An 18,876-nucleotide genomic window follows, 5' to 3' on the forward strand; every position below is an offset into this window, starting at 1 on the left:
GTAATCCCACCTACTTGGGATGCTGAAGCAGGAGAATTTCTTGAATCTGGGAGATGGAAGTTGCACTGAGCCAAGATCATGCCATTGCACTCCAGCCTGGGTGACAGAGCGAGACTCCATTTCAAAAAAAAACCAAAAAACAAAAAACCAAACACTGTTTCACAAGTGGGCTTCAAAGTGCTACTGGGCACAGCAGGTGAAAGATCCCAAAGTCCCATTGAGCACCTCCCACAGGAGGAGGAAAAGGATGGGGAGGGGGAGGAGAGATGAGTGCCTGAGGGGAGATGTGCATGTTCCCTGCTGAGGTTACTGATGCCAACTGTCCTGCTCTGCTGATTTGTACAGTTCCCCCTACTTTCTGGAATAGCTCTCTCATGGCCCAAAGCTCACTTCTCTGAGTCTAAACCCAGCCATCCCATTACTGGGTATATACCCAAAGGACTATAAATCATGCTGCTATAAAGACACATGCACATGTATGTTTATTGCGGCATTATTCACAATAGCAAAGACTTGGAACCAACCCAAATGTCCAACAGTGATAGACTAGGATTAAGAAAATGTGGCACATATACACCATGGAACACTATGCAGCCATAAAAAATGATGAGTTCACGTCCTTTGTAGGGACATGGATGAAATTGGAAATCATCATTCTCAGGAAACTATCGCAAGAACAAAAAAACAAACACCGCATATTGTCACTCATAGGTGGGAATTGAACAATGAGAACACATGGACACAGGAAGGGGAACATCACACTTCGGGGACTGTTGTGGGGTGGGGGAGGGGGGAGGGATAGCACTGGGAGATATACCTAATGCTAGATGACGAGTTGGTGGGTGCAGCGCACCAGCATGGCACATGTATACATATGTAACTTACCTGCACGTTGTGCACATGTACCATAGAGCCTAAAGTATAATAATAATAATAATAATCATAATAATAATAAGAAAAATAAATAAATAGATTTGCCAAAAAATAAAAAAAAATAAAAAAAAATAAACCTCCCAGTCTCAAGCATAGAGAGCAGAAATGCCAGATGCAAAGGCTTTCTGGGTAGGGGTGGTGGAGGCAGTCTTCTAGAGAACATGGAGTTCTTGTGCACCACCTCGGTTGCAGGCAGGGCAGGGCAAAGAGGATGCTGAGGTACAGGGGGCAGAAGGCAGCCGCTCAGAGAGCAGGGAAGATTCAGTTGGAGACTGACAGGATGTTTCCATGGCATGGTCCCTGTAAGCAATGGCTGGGGTCAACTGGGATGGAGGGCTGAACAGCACAGCTCTACCTAACTGGTGTGGGAAGAGCATGTCTCTCCCCTTCCTGAATTTCCCCAGAGGAACATGGCTCCTAGCTTTGGAACTTTACACTCAAACAATAAGCCTGAAGGGAAGAAGTCTTGGCTGGGCACGGTGGCTCAAGCCTGTAATCCCAGCATTTTGCAAGACCAAGGCAGCGGGATTACCTGAGGTCAGGAGTTCGAGACCAGCCTGACCAACATGGTGAAACCCTGTCTCTATTTAAAACACAAAAAATTAGCCAGGCATGGTGGTGGGCACCTCTAATCCCAGCTACTCAGGAGGCTGTGGCAAGAGAATCACTTGAACCAGGGAGGCAGAGGTTGCAGTGAGTGAAGATCATGCCATTGCACTCCAGTCTGGGTGATAAGAGCAAAACTCTGTCCCAAGGAAAGAAAAAAAGTCCATCCTGTCAACTTTGGTTTCTCATTTATGGGTGCGTGTGCTGCTGCAGATTTGGGCAAGATGGTTGGAGAGCTTCTTAATGTTTCCCAAAGCCTACGGATCTAGCTGGGCAATACTGAGCCTCTGCAAGTCACTGGCAAATAATCACATGCACTCTTTGCCACCCACTGGCACAGTGAAGAAGATCTCTTTGCTGTGGGCAAGAGGGCTGCCATTTCCTGAGATGTTGTAAATCTGCTCTCCTGTGGCAGGAGTGCACAGGCCAGGGATCATGAAGACCCTCGAGTCAAATCTGGGTATCAGGCCTGGAGCTGGTTTCACTATGGACACGTCCAATCAGCCCACAGCTCGGGTAACAGTGTTAGCACAGCTTGACCTTTCTCTTCTGCCTTTTTCTTGTACAGACTGAGTTCTCTTCTTGGATGGAGGTCACCTTTTGACTCTTGCAGTTTGAAGATCCCTGTGTATATTTTCCTCTTCTTCGTTCTCTTCCACTATCATTTCATCTACTTGTATCATCCTTCATGCTTTAGTAGATTTCAGGGGTGTTTGAATAGCTCCTGCAGTTAGTTTGCTTATTTCAGTGATATCCAGGTCAGCTTTTGCTGCCTCTTCTAAGCCTTGTTTGTTTCCTCCAAAGGAGAAGTAGTTGAGACATTCATCTTTGCGCAGCGCCTAGGGGAGCCACAGGATCTGGATGTTGTAGAGGTTATCCATCTCCTTGAAGAGGTTCTGCCTGACTGACTCAGTTGGCTTGATTCATATTTCCACTTCACGGTCAAAGTCTTTAAGAAAGGAGGTGAGCTTCCACCTCCCTAAGGAGTTGGTCTTGGCTACCCAACTGCTGCCCTTCCTAGGAGCCATGATGCTCGGTGGAGGCTGTGGGGAGCAACAGATAAGGAGCAGGAAGGCAAACTCTTCTTCAATTTTAAATCGAGTTTTACAGCTCTCTTTTCTTTTTTTGAGGTGGTCTTGCTCTGTTGCCCAGGCTGGAGTGCAGTGGTGCGATCTCGGCTCACTGCAACATCCGCCTCAAGGTTCAAGTGATTCTCCTGCCTCAGCCTCCCAAGTAGCTGGGATTACAGGCATGCACCACCACATCTGGCTAATTTTTATTTTTTTATTTTTTAGATGGAGTTTTGCTCTTGTTGCCCAAGCTGGAGAGCAATGGCGCAATCTCGGCTCACCACAAACTCTGCCTCCAGGGTTCAAGCAATTCTCCTCCCTCGGCCTCCGGAGTAGCTAGAATTACAGGCATGCACCACCACACCCAGCTAATTTTGTATTTTTTAGTAGAGACGGGGTTTCTCCATGTTGCTCAGGCTCATCTCAAACTCCTGACCTCAGGTGATATGCTCGCCTCAGCCTCCCAAAGTGCTGGGATTAGAGGCGTGAGCCACTGCACCCAGCCTAATTTTTCTATTTTTTTAGTGGAGATACGGTTTCCCCATGTTGGCCAGGCTGGTCTTGAACTCCTGACTTCAGGTGATCTGCCAGTCTCGGCCTCCTAAAGTGCTGGGATTACAGGTATGAGACACTGCACCCAGTATTTTTTTGTTTGTTTGTTTGTTTTGAGACAGAGTCTTGCTCTGTCACCCAGGCTGGAGTGCAGTGGTGCAATCTCAGCTAACTGCAATGTCCACCTCCCGGACTCAAATGATTCTCCTGCCTCAGCCTCATGAGTACCTGGGATTACAGGTGCCCACCACCACACATGGCTAAGTTTTTGTATTTTTAGTAGAGATGGGGTTTTGCTATGTGGGCCAGGCTGGTCTCAAGCTCCTGGCCTCAAGTGATCCACCCGCCTCAGCCTCCCAAAGTGCTGGGATTACAGGTGTGAGCCACTGCACCTGGCCAAGATTTACAGTTGTTAGTGCACAGATATTTTACTTCCTTGGTTAGATTTATTCCTAAGCATTATATTTTTCATCATTATTCACAATAGCCAAGACATGGAAGCAATCAAAGTGCCCATCAACAAGGTGCAGAATAAAATACTGTAGAGCTTTTAAAAAGAATGAAATCCTGTCATGTGTAAAACATGAATGAAACTGTAGGACATTATGCTAAAAAAAAAAAAAAAACCAGGCACAGAAGGACAAATACTGCATAATCTCACTTATATGTGGTTAACTAAAAACGTAAATCTCACAGAAATAGAGAGCAGACAGGTGGTGACTGGAGGAAAGTGGGGAGGCAGAGGGATGGGGAAATGGAAAATACTGATCAAACAGTACAAAATTTTAGTTAGACTGGAGGAGTAAGCTTCAGTGATCTATTGCACTGCATGGTGCCCAAAATTAATAATAAGCTACTGTATATTTCAAAATTGCTAAAATGGGGAGTGGGGTGAAGGAAAGTTGCTGAATAGAACCCCTCCTCAGTCAGCCCCCTATATAAACACCAAATTGAACAATTATCCATGCATGAAGGCACCTTCATAAGAATGAAAAATCAGGTGAGCAATCACAGTACCTGCTTTTAACATTATATCAAGAAAAGAGGCACTGAAGATTGTAGTAAAGAGTCTTGTGTAACCTGCGTCTGCTGACGTTCATCCCCCAGCAGCACCATACTGAACAGAGAGAGAATCTGTGTGCTTTGGGGAGGGAGAGTGAAGTGACTGTGGGACTTTGCATTGGAATTCAGTGACTGCCCTGTCACAGTGGAACACAACACAGGGCAGAATTCTGCTAGGGCCCACAAAGGGAGCATTTTTTTTTTTCACCCAGGCTGGAGTGCAGTGGCACGATCCTGGCTCACTGCAACCTCCAATTCCCAGGTTCAAGTGATTCTCCTACCTCAGCCTCCTGAATAGCTGGGACTACAGCTACACACCACCACGCCTGGCTAATTTTTGTATTTTTAGTGGAGACAGGGTTTCACCATATTGGCCATGCTGGTCTTGAACTCCTGACCTCAGGTGATCCATCTGCCTCAGCCTCCCAAAGTGCTGGGACTACAAGTGTGAGCCACCACTCCTGGCCAAAGGGAGCATTTAACCTAGAACCCACTAAAGAGGAATCACCCATGCCAGAGATAGATAGGAAGTTAAGTTCCAGCTACCTCCACCACATGTTAATTAAAGTGCCCTGGGGTCCTGGATAAATTTGAAAGGCAGTCAGGCCACAAGGTCTGCAGTCCTTGGGCAAGTCCAGGTACTGAGCTTGCTCAGAGCCAGTGGAATGGGAATGCCTGTGACCCAGCAAGATGCCAGTTTTGGTGGCCAAGAAATGCTTGTATCACACCTCCCCCAACTCCAGGCAGTGCAGCTCAAAGAGAGATGCCTTCCACTTGTGGGAAAGAGAAGGACAATTAGAAGAGAACTTTGTCTTACAACTTGAGTAGCAGCTCAGCCACAGTAAAACACACACTAAACCGATTCCAGGACCTACTTCCTGGACGTTTCTAGACCCACTCTGGGACAGAAGGGAACTTGCTGCACTGAAGAGGTGGACCCAGCCCGGCAGGACTCACCACTTGCTGACTAAAGATCCTTTGGGCCTCAAACAAACATAAGTAGTAGCAAGGCAGTAGTTGCCATGGGCCTTGGGCAGGACCCAGTAATTTGCAGGCTTCATATGTGACCCAGCACAGTCCCAGCCGTGGTGGCCACAGGAGGGACTATGTCACCCCTTCCTCAACTCCAAGCAACCTAGCACAGACAGAGAGACTCCTTCTGTTTGGGAGAAAGTGAGAAAGAGTTTGAGAGATTCTGCCTAATAATCCAGGGAATTCTCCCAGATATTATCTAAGACCACTGAGGCAGTATGAGTCTGCTAGAGTCACAGTGTTACTGGGCTTGGGGTACTCCCTAGTAAATTCCCTTTGAATACTTAGAAAACCCTCTCAAGAAGAACAGGCACAATTGAGCCCAGACTGCAAAGATTACAATACATATATAACTATTCAATGCCCAGATATAGATAAACATTGACAAACATCAAGACCATCCCAGAAAACATGACCTCACCAAATGAACCAAATAAGGCACTAGTGACCAATCCCAATCTCATGTCTCAGGACAGAGATAAGTAACCCTTCAGAGAACTCAAAATAGCTGTTTTAAAAGAGCTCAATGAAATTCAAAATAACACAGAGAAGAAATTCAGAATTATATTAGATAAATTTACCAAAGAGATTAAAATAGTTTTTAAAAATCAAGCTGAAATATTGAAACTAAAAAAATTAATTGACATACTGAAGAATGCATCAGAGTCTCTTAACAGCAGAACTGGTCAAGCAGAAGAAAAAATTAGTGAGCTTGAAGAAAGCTATTTGAAAATACAGTTAGAGGAGACAAAAGAAAAATGAATTTAAAAGTAAAGTTTACCTACAAGATCTAAAAATTGTCTCAAAAGGGCAAATTTAAGAGTTATTGGCCTTAAAAAGGAGGCAGAGAGGGAGAGATAAGAGTAGAAAGATTATTCAAAGGGATAATATCAGGGAATGTCTCAAACCTAGAGAAAGATATCAATGTTCAAGTACAAGAAAGTTATAGAACACCAAGCAGATCTAACCCATAGATTACCTCAAGGGATGTGATAATCAAACTCCCAAAGGTCAAGGATAAAGAAAGGATCCTAAAAGCAGCAAGAGAAAACAAACAAATAACATACAATGGAGCCTCAATGTGTCTGGCAGCATACTTTTCAGTGGAAAACTTACAGGCCAGGAGAGAATGGCATGACATATGTAAAATGCTGAAGAAGAAAACCTTTTAGCCAAGAATGGTATATCCAGCAAAAATATCCTATGAACATGAGGGAGAAATGAAGACTTTCCCAGACAAATACAAGTTGAAGGATTTCATTAGCACCAAACCTGTCCTAAAATAAATACTAAAGGGAATTCATATATATATATTACATTGATGGGCAATAAGAAACCATTTGAAGGTACAAGACTCACTGGTAATATTAGGTTGGCTCAAGAGGAAATGTGGGTTGTGCATGGTGGCTCATGCTTGTAATCCCAGCACTTTGAGAGGCTGAGGCAGGAGGATCACAAGGTCAGGAGTTCAAGACCAGCCTGGCCAACACAGTGAAACCCCATCTCTACTAGAAATACAAAAATTAGCTGGACGTGGTAGTGGGTGCCTGTAATCCTAGCTACTCGGGAGTCTGAGGCAGGATAATTGCTTGAACCTGGGAGGTGGAGGTTGCAGTGAGCCGAGATCATGCCACTGCACTCCAGCCTGGGTGACAGAGCTAGACTCTGTCTCAAAACAAAACAAAAAAAAAAGAGGAGCTGTGTTTTTTGCCATTACTTTTAATGGCATAACTTTTAATAGCAAAACTGCAACTACTTTCGCACCAACCTAATAGTAAGTATACAGATACACATGGAATGTTATAACAAGCTTATTGTGGTGGGTAAAGCACTCATATCTGGAGTAGAAATACTAAAAGGTAAACCTATCAAAAATGATAACTACAACTTTTCAAGACATAAACAGTATAAGATAGAAATAGAAATTTTTTAAATGTTAAAAAAGTGGAGGGATGAAGTTAAAGTGTAAAGTTTTTATTAGTTTTTTGCTCATTCATTAGTTTCTTTGTTCATTTATGCAATCAGTGATAAGTTGTCATCAGTTTAAAATAATGGGTTATAAGATGCTATATGCAAGCCTCATGGTAACCTCAAATCAAAAAACATACAACAGATACACAAAAAATAGAAAGCAAGAAATTAAAGTATACCATCAGAGAAAATCACCTTGGCTAAAAGGAAGACAAGAAGCTAGGAAAGAAAGAAGAGAAGACCACAAAGTCACCAGAAAACAAATAACAAAATGATGAGGAAGTCCTTACTTATCAATAATAACCTTGAATGTGAGTAAATGGACTAAACTCTCCAATCAAGAGACATAGAGTGATTAGCTGGGTGTAGTGGTGGGCATCTATACTCCCAGCTACTCAGGAGGCTGAGGCAGGAGAATCACTTGAACCCTAGAGGTGGATGTTGCAGTGTGCTGAGATTGTGCCATTGCACTCCAGCCTGGGTGACAGAGCAAGACTCTGCCTCAAAAAAAAAAAAAACCAAAAACCAAAAAACAACAACAACAAAAAAACAAGACCCAATGATCTGTTGCCTACAAGACCACACTTAAAATGACACAAATAGACTGAAAATAAAGGGATGGGAAAAGATAATTCCATGCAAATGGAAACCAAAACAGAACACAAAAATGTATACTTATATCAGATAAAATACATTTCAAGACAAAAACTGTAAAAACAGACAAGGAAGGTTCATCACATATGAATAAAGGAATCAATTCAGCAAGAGGCTATAACAACTATAAATATGTATGTACCCAACATTGGAGCACTTAGGTATATAAAGGAAATATTATTAGAGCTAAAGAAAAAGAAAGATTCAAATACAATAATAGCTGGCGACTTCAACACTCCACTTTTGGCATTAGACAGACCATCCAGACAGAAAATCAGCAAAAAAATCCCGACTTAATCTGCAGTATGGACCAAATGGACCTAAAAGATAGTTACAGGACATTTCATCCAATGGCTACAGAATGCACATTCTTCTCCTCCACATGTAGCATATTCTCAAGGATAGAGCATATGTTAGGCGACAAAACAAGTCTTAAACAATTCAAAATATGAAATCAGCAAGTATTATCCCTGACTACAATGGAATAAAAGTATAGATCAATAACAAGAGGAACTTTGGAAACTACACAAACACATGGAAATTAAGCAATATGTTCCTGAATGACCAGTGGGTCAATGAGGAAATAAAGAAGGTAATTTTAAAATTTATTGAAACAAATGAAAATGGAAATATAACATACCAAAGCCTATGGGACACAGCAAAAGCAGTACCAAGAACAAAGTTTATAGCAATAAGTGCCTACATCAAGAAAAGTAGAAAAACATCAAATAAACAATCTAACAATGCATCTTAAAGAACTAGAAATGCAAGAGCAAACCAAACCCGAAATTAGTATAAGAAATAATAAAAATCAGAGCAGAAAGAAATGAAAAAAATACCAAAGATCAATGAAATGAAAAGTTTATTTTTTGAAAATATAAACAAAATCTGTGAACCTTTAGCCAGACTGAGAAAGAAAAAGAGTAGATCCAAATAAATAAAATCAGAGATGAAAAAGGAGACATAATGGCCAGGTGCAGTGGCTCATGCCTGTAATCCCAGCACTTTGGGAGGCTGAGGCAGGAGGATGGCTTGAGCCAGGAGTCTGAGACCAACCTGGGCAACATAGTGAGACTCCCATCTGTAAAGACAAAAAAAAAAGAGAAAGAAAGAAAAAGGAGACATTACAACTGAGGCTGCAGAAATCCAAAGGCTCATTAGAGGCCACTGTGAGCCACTATATGCCAATAAATTAAAAAACATAGAAGAAATTGATGAATTCCTAGACATATACATACTATCAAGATTGAACCATGAAGAAATTGTAAACCTGAATGGACAAATAACAAGTAATGAGACCAAAATCATAATAAGAAATCTCCCAGCAAAGATAAGTCCAGGATCTGATGGCTTCACTGATGAATTTCAGCAAACATTTAAAGAACCAATACTAATTCTACTCAAACTATTCTAAAACATACAGGAGAAGGGAATAAATCAGAACTCATTCAACAAGGCCAGTATTACCCTGATACCAAAACCATACAAAGACACATCAAAACAAGAAAACTCCAGGCCAATATCTCTGAGGAACATTGATGAAAAACCCCTCAAAAAAATACTAGCAAACTGAATTCAACAACACATTAAAAATCATGCATCATGACCAAGTGGGATTTATCCCAGGGATGCAAGGATGCTTCAGCACACACAAATCAATCAATATGGTACATTATATCAGTATGGTACATTCCTATCAGAATGAAGGACAAAAACCATATGATCATTTCAACTGATGCTGAAAGGGCATTTGATAAAATTCAATATCCCTTCATCATAAAAAAATTTAAAAAACTGGGGTAGAAGGAACATACCTCAACATAATAAAAGCCATGTATGGCAGACTCACAGCTAGTATCATACTGAATGGGAAAAAACTTAAAGCTTTTCCTCTAAGATCTGGAAAACGACAAGGATGCCCACTTTCACCACTGTTATTCAACTGGAAGTCCCAGCTAGAGCAATAAGACCAGAGAAAGATATAAAGGGTTTCCAAACTGGAAAGGAAGAAGTCAAATTATCCTTGTTTGCAGATGATATGATCTCCTACGCAGAAAAGCCTAGACTCCATCAAAAAAAACTATTAGAACTGATAAACAAAAGTAATAAAGTTACAACATACAAAATCAACCTACAAAAATCAGTAGCATTATTATATGCCAACAGTGAAAAATCTGAAAAAGAAATAAAAACTAATCCAATTTACAATAGCTATAAATAAAATAAAATACCTAGAAATAAACATGACCAAAGAAATGAAAAATCCCTACAATGAAAACTATAAATACTGATGTAAGAAATTGAAAAGGACGCAAAACAATGAAAACAGAGTTCATGTTCATGGATTGGAAGAATCAATAATATTGTTAAAATGTCCATACTACCCAAAGCAATCTATAGATTCAATGCAATACCTATCAAAATACCAGTGACATTCTTCAAAGAAAAAGAAAAAACAATCCTAAGATGTATATGGAACCAAAAAAATACTTAAAGCAATTCTGGGCAAAAATAACAACACTGGAGGAATCGGATTACCTGACCTCAAATTATACCACAAAGCCATAAGTGAAACAGCATGGTACCAGCATAAAAACAGACACACAGACCAATGGAACAGAATAGAGAACCCAGGAATAAATCCATACAGCCACAGAGAACTCATTTTCAACAAAGGTGCCAAGCACATACATTGGGGAAAGGATAAGCTCTTCAATAAATGGTGTTGGGAAAACTGGATATCCATATGCAGAAGAAAGAAACTAGACTTTTATCTTTCACCACATATAAAAATCAAATCAAAACGGATTAAAGACTTAAATCTAAGACCTCACACTATGAAACTACTATAAAAAACATTGGGGAAACTCTTCAGGACATTTATTAATACCCCACAAGCACAGGCAATCAAAGCAAAAATAGACAAATGGGATCATCTCAAATTAAAAAGCTTCTGCAAAACAAAGGAAACAATCGACAAAGTGAAGAGAAAACCTACACAATGAGAAAATATTTGCAAATGATTTATCTGACAAGAGATTAATAACCAGAATATATTTAAGAAGCTCAAGCAACTCAATAGGAAAAAATCTAATAATCCAATTTAAAATGGGCAAAAGATCTGAATAGACATTTATCCAAAGAAGACATAAAAATGTCTTCTTTTGTCTTACTGATAATAGCCGTTTTAACATGTGTGAAGTAACTGCTCATTATGGGTGTTTTAAAATGCCAAACAAGCAAATGAAAAGGTACTCAACATCACTGATTACCAGAGAAAGGCAAATAAAAACTACAATGAGATATCATCTCACCCCAGTTAAAAAAGCTTTTAACCAAAAGACAGGCAATAACTAATGCTGGTGAAGATGTGGAGAAAAAGGAATCCTTGTACACTGTTGGCAGGAATGTCAATCAGTATAGTCTTTACGGAAAACAGTATGGAATTTCCTCAAAAAAACTAAAAATAGAACTACCGTATGATCCAGCAATCCCACTAGTGGGTATATACCCAGAAGAAAGGAAAGTAGTATATTAAAGAGATAGCTCCACTCCCGTGTTTGTTACAGCAGTATTCACAATAGCCAAAATTTGAAAGCAACCTAAGTATCCATCATCAGATGAATGAATAAAGTAAATGTGATACATATACATGATGGAGTACTCTTCAGCCATAAAAAATAATGAGATCCCGTCATTTGCAACAACATGAATGGAACCGAGGATATTATGTTAAGTGAAATAAGACACAGGAAGACAAATTTCACATGTTCTCACTCATTTGTGGAGCTAAAAATTAAAACAATTGAGCCCATGGGGATAAAGAGTAGAATGTTTATTACCAGTAACTAGGAAAGGACTGGAGAGGGAGAGAAGTGGGGATGGTTGATGGTACAAGTAAATAGTTACATAGAATGACTGAGATCTAGTATTTGATAGCACAGAAGGTGACTACAGTCAACAATAATTTATTGTACATTTTAGAATAACTAAAAGAGTATACTTGGATTGTTTGTGACACAAAGAAAGGATAAATGCTTGAGTTGATGGGTACTCTATTTATCCTGATGTGAGTACTACACACTGAATGCCAGTATCAAATATCTCATGTGCCCTATAAATACATACACCTACTGTGTATCCATAAAAATTAAAAATTAAAAAACCCAGGCCCAGTGTGGTGGCTCATGCCTGTAATCCTAGCAGTTTGGGAGGCTGAGGCAGGCAGATCACCTGCGGTCAGGAGTTTGAGACTAGCCTGCCCCACATGCCAAAACCCCATCTCTACTAAAAATTCAAAAAAAAAATTACCTGTTTATGGTGGCATGTGCCTGTAATCCCAGCTACTAGGGAGGCTGAGGAAGCAGAATTGCTTGAACCCAGGAGGCAGAGGTTGCAGTGAGCCGAGATCACACCATTGTACTCCAGCCTGGGCAACAAGAGCTAAACTCCATCTCAAAAAAAAAAAAAAATTTAAAACACAATAAGCTGTTACTTCACCCATGCTAAAATGACCAAGACAAACAAGTGCTGGTGAGGATGTGGAAAAAAGGGAATGCTTGTACACTGTTGGTGGCAATGTAAATTAGGATAGCCATTATGAAAAACAGTATTGGAGTTTCTTCAAAAAATTAAAAATAAAACAACTACCATATGATCCAGCCATCTCACTACTGGATATATTACCTCCCCAAAATGAAGTCAGTATGTCGGAGAGATACCTACACTACCATTACTCACAAGAGCCAAGATACGGAAGCAATCTCAGTGTCCATGTATGGATGCATGAAGAAAAAACGTGTGGTATATATACACAATGGAATACTATTCAGCCTTACACATCAGGAAATCCATCATTTGCAGCAACATGGATGGAACTGGAGGACTTTACACTAAGTGAATATGCCAAGCACAGAAAGACAAATAGTAAATGATCTCACTAACATATCAAATTTTTAAAAGTTAAACTTGTAGAAACAGAGAGTAGAATGCTGGTTACATGAGTTAGGTAGAGGGTATGGTAGAAGAGATGTTAGTCAAAGGATACAAACTTTTAGTTTAGTTAAAGAGATCTACTGCACAACATAGTGACTACGTTAATAACAATATTTTATACTCCTGAAAATTGCTAAGATAGATGTTAAGCTTTCATCACAAAAATAATTGCGATAACACAGGTTAATTATATCAATTTAGCCATTCCACAATGTATATGTATTTCATAACATCATGTTGTACATGATAAGTACATACAATTTTGTCAATTAAGATTAATTAATGAAAAATAATTTGTATGGCTCTCTCCTGTGTTTATCAGGTCCAGAAGATTGATAATATATGGTTTATTGTGATTAATACTGTGACCAAATTTTACACATCAATATATAGTACAGATATATATTTTATAACACATACTAATATATAATACAACATAATATATATTAAAACATTAAGTTTTAAGTATGTTTAACAAATTTTAAAATTTCTAATATGTCAATTTTTGAAAAACATCATTCGGGGCTGGGCATGGTGGCTCATGCCTATAATCCCAGTACTTTTAGAGGCCAAGGCAGGTGGATCACCTGAGGTCGGGAGTTTGAGATCAGCCTGACTAATATGGTGAAACCCCGTCTCTACTAAAAATACAAAAATCAGCCAGGTGTGGTGGCAGGCACATGTAATCACAGCTACTCAGAAGGCTGAGGCAGGAGAATCACTTGAACCTGGGAGGCAGAGGTTGCAGTGACCCAAGATCATGCCACTTGCACTCCAGCCTGGGTGACAAGAACAAAAATCTGTCTCAAAAAACAAACAAAAAAACCCAAAAATATCATTTGGAAACCAGTACAAGTAGAAATCTTCCATTCCGCAATAATTAGTACCATAAGTATATGAAAAAGATAATAAATTACTGCTTACTACACTATTCTAACTCATTATGATGCTAAATAATAATATAAATGTCAAAGGTATAATCTTTAGCCAAAGGTAAATTGTACTTTGTTTTAAAATGTTTATCATTCTTTTTTCTAGTGACCAGTTTAAAATGGTTTCTACATTAGCTAGCAATGAGTTTATGCAACACGTCTACACACTAGTATTTTTGCTTCCATTTTGTTTAAAGTGCTTTCCAGCATTCTCAATGTCATAATTTATACAAAGACAGATAATATGCATGTGGCACATTGGGAGCATTGGGATAAACAAAGAGGTTCTTCCCAGCCTCTGGAGATTTTGGCTTAAAGCAGCGTTCAGCAAACTTCTATGAGAATGAGTTATTGTCACAGTAAGCATTAATTTACATAAAACAGAGTTTGCCTTCCTCATTAGTAATTGTTAACTTACAGATTAGCAAGAGTTACGAATATTAGCTCAATTTAAAATGTTACTTTGAGACTATGAATGATACACATATATTTAACTTAATCATTCCAGAGTCTGCCCTCTTTCATATTTACCTTGCAAAACTCCCCAAGGGTAGTAACAGCTTCTGACCATCCTTTTTCCAACTTTCACTTCATCCATACTCCCTACCACAGCAAACAGTAACAGTCCCTAGAAAACAAGAATGATATGAATTGAATTTTCTAGCACCAATAAAGCTTACTATATTACTCTCACTCCTGTTATAAAAATGACAGCGATGATGATATTGTAATAAATTTAATCAGGGATCTACCCTGTGTCTCATTTTAAGACTTGACAGTATGCGCTAATTGGTTTCTGTCAGCATCAGTCGCAGGCGGTGCACACAACTGGAAACTGTCTACTGAGCACAACCTAAAGCAAGGTATCCTGCTGAGGGAAACACAAAGAAAAAAGATTTTCAGTAGACATCATTTTTCTCACACTATCTTTACCGTGAACCACCTTTACCCTGAATGTTGAAGAAATAACACGCAAGTAACTTTTAACTCTCGTATAAAAGTTAAAAGACAAAATATTAAAAATGACTACCACTATTATAATAATTAATAGATACAATATAAAATGTATTAATAAACAATACGGTATACATCTCCATAAATTATGTTTATTTTTTGAGACAGAGTCTGACCCTGTCACCCAGGCTGGAGTGCAGTGGCATGAGCTTGGCTCACTGCAACCTTCACCTTCCAGGTTTGAGTGATTCTCCTGCCTCAGCCTGAGGAAAACCTCAGGGACTATCTAAATAAATGGAAAGATATTCCATGTACATGGATAGAAAGACTCAATATTGTCAAGATGTCAATTTTCCATAACTTAACCTATGGATTCACCACAATCCCAATCAAAATTTCACCAAATTATTTTGTGAATAACAAATAACAAATAACAAAATAACAAATAACATGTAATAACAAACAAATAATAACAAACTAACTCCAAAATTTATATGAAAAGGCAAAAGAACTAGAATAGCCAACACAATACTGAAGAACAACAATTTACCACAAAGCCATAGTAATTAAAACAGCATGGCATGGGCAAAATGACAGACAAACAGATCAATGGAACAGAGTAGAGAGCCCAGAAATATGCCTACGCAAACAGTGTCAATTGATATTTGACAAAGAAGCAATGGGAATTGAATGGAGAAAAGATATTCTTTTCAACAAATGGTGCTGGAACAGGATATTCACATGCAAAAATAATAATCTATAAACAGACCTTACGTATTTCACAAAATTAACTCAAATTGGATCATAGGCCTAAATGTATAGCATAAAATGACAAAATTCCTAGAAGATAATGTAAAGTCCCAATTAGGGAAGGGGAGTCAGGCTTGTGGGAGCAGAGGAAAGAAAAAAAAAAAGCAGATAAGCTGCAAGTCTGCCTTTCTTCATAATCCAGAACACACAGCCCTCCTGCACAAATAACTCACAATCTTCCTGTGTCTAGGTATCAGCAGACCCTTGGCTGATACAAAAAATTGCAAGTTAAGTCACTGCCACTGATAGTGGCAGGAGGTGGACAAATGCCTAGGCAGACAGGGGCAAGTCCCCAGGGAAATCCCACCTCCAAGCCAAAGACAGTTTAAAGCCTGAAAGCCAAGCTACAAGTCAAATCCATGGACTGGATTGAGAACCTGTCTTCCTGCTTGGTGCACATTCCTCTGACTGATCCCCACCCTTCAGCTGTTTTACATATACCTATGCTTCCTAATTTTTTTTATATAGTTGTGCCCACCTTTGGGTGGTGCCTTTGTTTTAACCTTTTTGCATACTCACAAACCAATCAGCATGCACTCCCCTATTCTGAGTCCACAAAAGCCCTGGGCTTAGCCACACAAGGAGAGAAACCACCCACAGGTCCCCTCTCCACTGAAAGCTGTTCCATCACTCAATAAAATTCTTCTCTGCCTTCCTCATCCTTCAATTGTCAGGGTATCCTCATTCTTCTTGGATGTGGGAAAAAAGCTCATGAATCACTGATCTCGGGTAGAACCTATAACACAGGCAGGCTAGGGCATGATGGCCCAGCCACAGGCTGAGCCACTGTGCAAGCCAGACTGGGCCAAGTGGACAGGGAGCCTCCTGTGTGGCAGGCAGCATGCCCAAGCAAGGCCCAGGTGGGGGTGTCACTGGCCAGAGGTCCCTGGCTGAGAATGACTGAGGAATCCTGCATCACAACCTCGGCGTTATCAGCACTACACAAAGCCCTCTTCAGCATACAGCCTAAGAACTATCCTATATAATCTCCAGCAATCCTTTGTTGGTTTGCAGTCAGCTGCTTTCTTGCAAGCTGCCCATTGCCTCCCTAGCAATGTATTTTTCTACTTTCTTTAATAAATCTACCTCCCCTACCTACAACAAGGTAAATTCTTTCTTTCTTTTTTTTTTCCAGAGAGAGTCTCACTCTGTCACCCAGGCTGGAGTGCAGTTGTGCAATCTTGGCTCATTGCAACCTCTGCCTCAACAAGGTAAATTCTTTATGCCTGTGCCACCAGTCCAGATAGTCATCACTCCCTCACAACAGATAACATAAAAGGAAATATAGGAGACTTTGGGTTTAGCAATGACTTCATCGATATAACACTGAAAACATGATCGATGAATAGAAAGAATCAATGAGTTGCACTTCATTAAAACTAAAACTTCTGGGCTGGGTGTGGTGGCTCATGCCTGCAATCCCAGCACTTTGGGAGGCTGAGGCAGGTGGATCACAAAGTTAGGAGTTCAAGACCAGCCTGGCCAACATAGTGAAACCTCGTCTCTACTAAAAATACAAAAATTAGCCAGGCATGGTGGTGGGCATCTGTAATCCTAGCTACTCAGGAGGCTGAGGCAGAAGAATTGCTTGAACCTGGGAGGGGGAGGTTGCAGTGAGCCAAGATCACACCATTGCACTCAAGCCTGGGCGACAGAATGAGACTCCATCTCGGAAAAAAACAAAACAAAATGAAACACTAAAACTTCTGGTAGTCAAAGACATTGTTAAAGATAACAAGGTAAGCCATAGACTGAGAGAAAATCTTTGTAAAACACACACTTGATAAAGGACTGATGTCCAAAATATACAAAGAACTCTTAGAACTCAACAACAATAAAATGAACAACCCAATTAAAAATGGGCACAAGATCCAAATAGTCACCTCAACAAAAAAGATATTCAGATAACAAATTAAGATGTAAAAAAGATGATCAACATCATACATCCTCAAGGAATTGCAAATTAAAAGAAAAATACATGGTACTACACATTTATTAAATTTCCACCCAGTGAATCTAAAATAAAAGTTAAAAATTGTTTTTAGGTTGGGCACAGTGGCTCACACATATAATCCCAGCACCTTGGAAGGCTGAGGCAGGCAGATCACCTGAGGTCAGGAGTTCGAGACCAGCCTGACCAACATGGTGAAAATCTCTACTAAAAATACAAAAAAAAAAAAGTAGCCAGCCATGGTAGTGCAGGCCCGTAATCCCAGACACTTTGGAGGCTAAGGCAGGAGAATAATTTGAACCCAGGAGGTGGAGGTTGCAGTAAGCCAAGATCACGCCACTGCACTCCAGCCTGGGTGACAGAGTGAGACTCCATCTCGAAAAAAAAAGAAGACAAAAGAAATTATTCATTTTGTAAACTGAATCTTTGTATACCCTTGCCTATATCACAAACAGAATTTTGAGAGCAGCAAGAGGAAAGCATCTTGTCCCATATAAGGGAGCCTGCATTAGACTATCAACAGGTTTCTCAACAAAAATCTTGCAGGTCAAGAAACAGTGGGATGATTCAATGTACTAGAAGAAAGAGAAAGAACAAAAGGAATACTTTACCCCCAATAAACTGTCCTTTAAGAATAAAGGACAGGCTGGGTGCAGTGGCTCATGCCTGTAATCCTAGCACTTTGGGAGGCTGAGGCAGGCAGATCACCTGAGGTCAGGAGTTCAAGACCAGCCTGACCAACATGGCAAAACCCAGTCTCTACTAAAAATACAAAAATTAGCCTGTGAGATGGTGGGTGCCTGTAATGCCAGCTACTCAGGAGGCTGAGGGAGGAGAATTGCTTGAACTCAGGAGGCAGAGGTTGCAGTGAGCTGAGGCCCCACCATTGCATACCAGCCTGGGCAACAAGAACAAAACTCTGTCTCAAAAAAAGAAAAAAAAAAAGAATAAAGAACAATGCTCCCATCTGATCATTTCAGCTGTGGCCTGGCACTCTTCTGAGAGCCCAGCCCCCAGGTAATCTGCCCTGGCACTGCTGTCACTTTAGCATTCTGCAATTGCCTGAGCATTCTTCCTGACCCTGCCTAAGTTTATTGCCAGCTGTGTGGGGGCCAACCTGCCCCTCTCTATCACAGCCAGCACCTGAACCCTGGGTACCTGAGGACACATATGCCAGCCTTTTCCTGATGCAGTCCCTCCAGCACTTATGCATGCCATCCAGAGCACCATATAGGGATCTGAGAATCAAAAAAATGGCTAGCCTAGTCCACCACTGGCACCTGATCACTCCCTCTGGAGACTAAGGCTGTGCTGACCCAGCTAGCCAACACTACAACAGCTGAAATCCACCCTC

At 40.3% G+C, this 18,876-nt stretch overlaps 2 pseudogenes; both read right to left on the bottom strand.

Moving 5' to 3' along the window:
- LOC100437020 (suppressor APC domain-containing protein 2-like) overlaps positions 1-18,876 on the bottom strand; it is a 64,159-nt pseudogene that overhangs the window by 19,032 nt on the left and 26,251 nt on the right.
- Positions 985-11,047, bottom strand: LOC100433645 (borealin-like; annotated as a pseudogene).

Source organism: Pongo abelii, chromosome 6, assembly GCF_028885655.2.
Source record: "Pongo abelii isolate AG06213 chromosome 6, NHGRI_mPonAbe1-v2.0_pri, whole genome shotgun sequence".
In the NCBI taxonomy this organism is placed as follows: Eukaryota; Metazoa; Chordata; class Mammalia; order Primates; family Hominidae; genus Pongo; species Pongo abelii.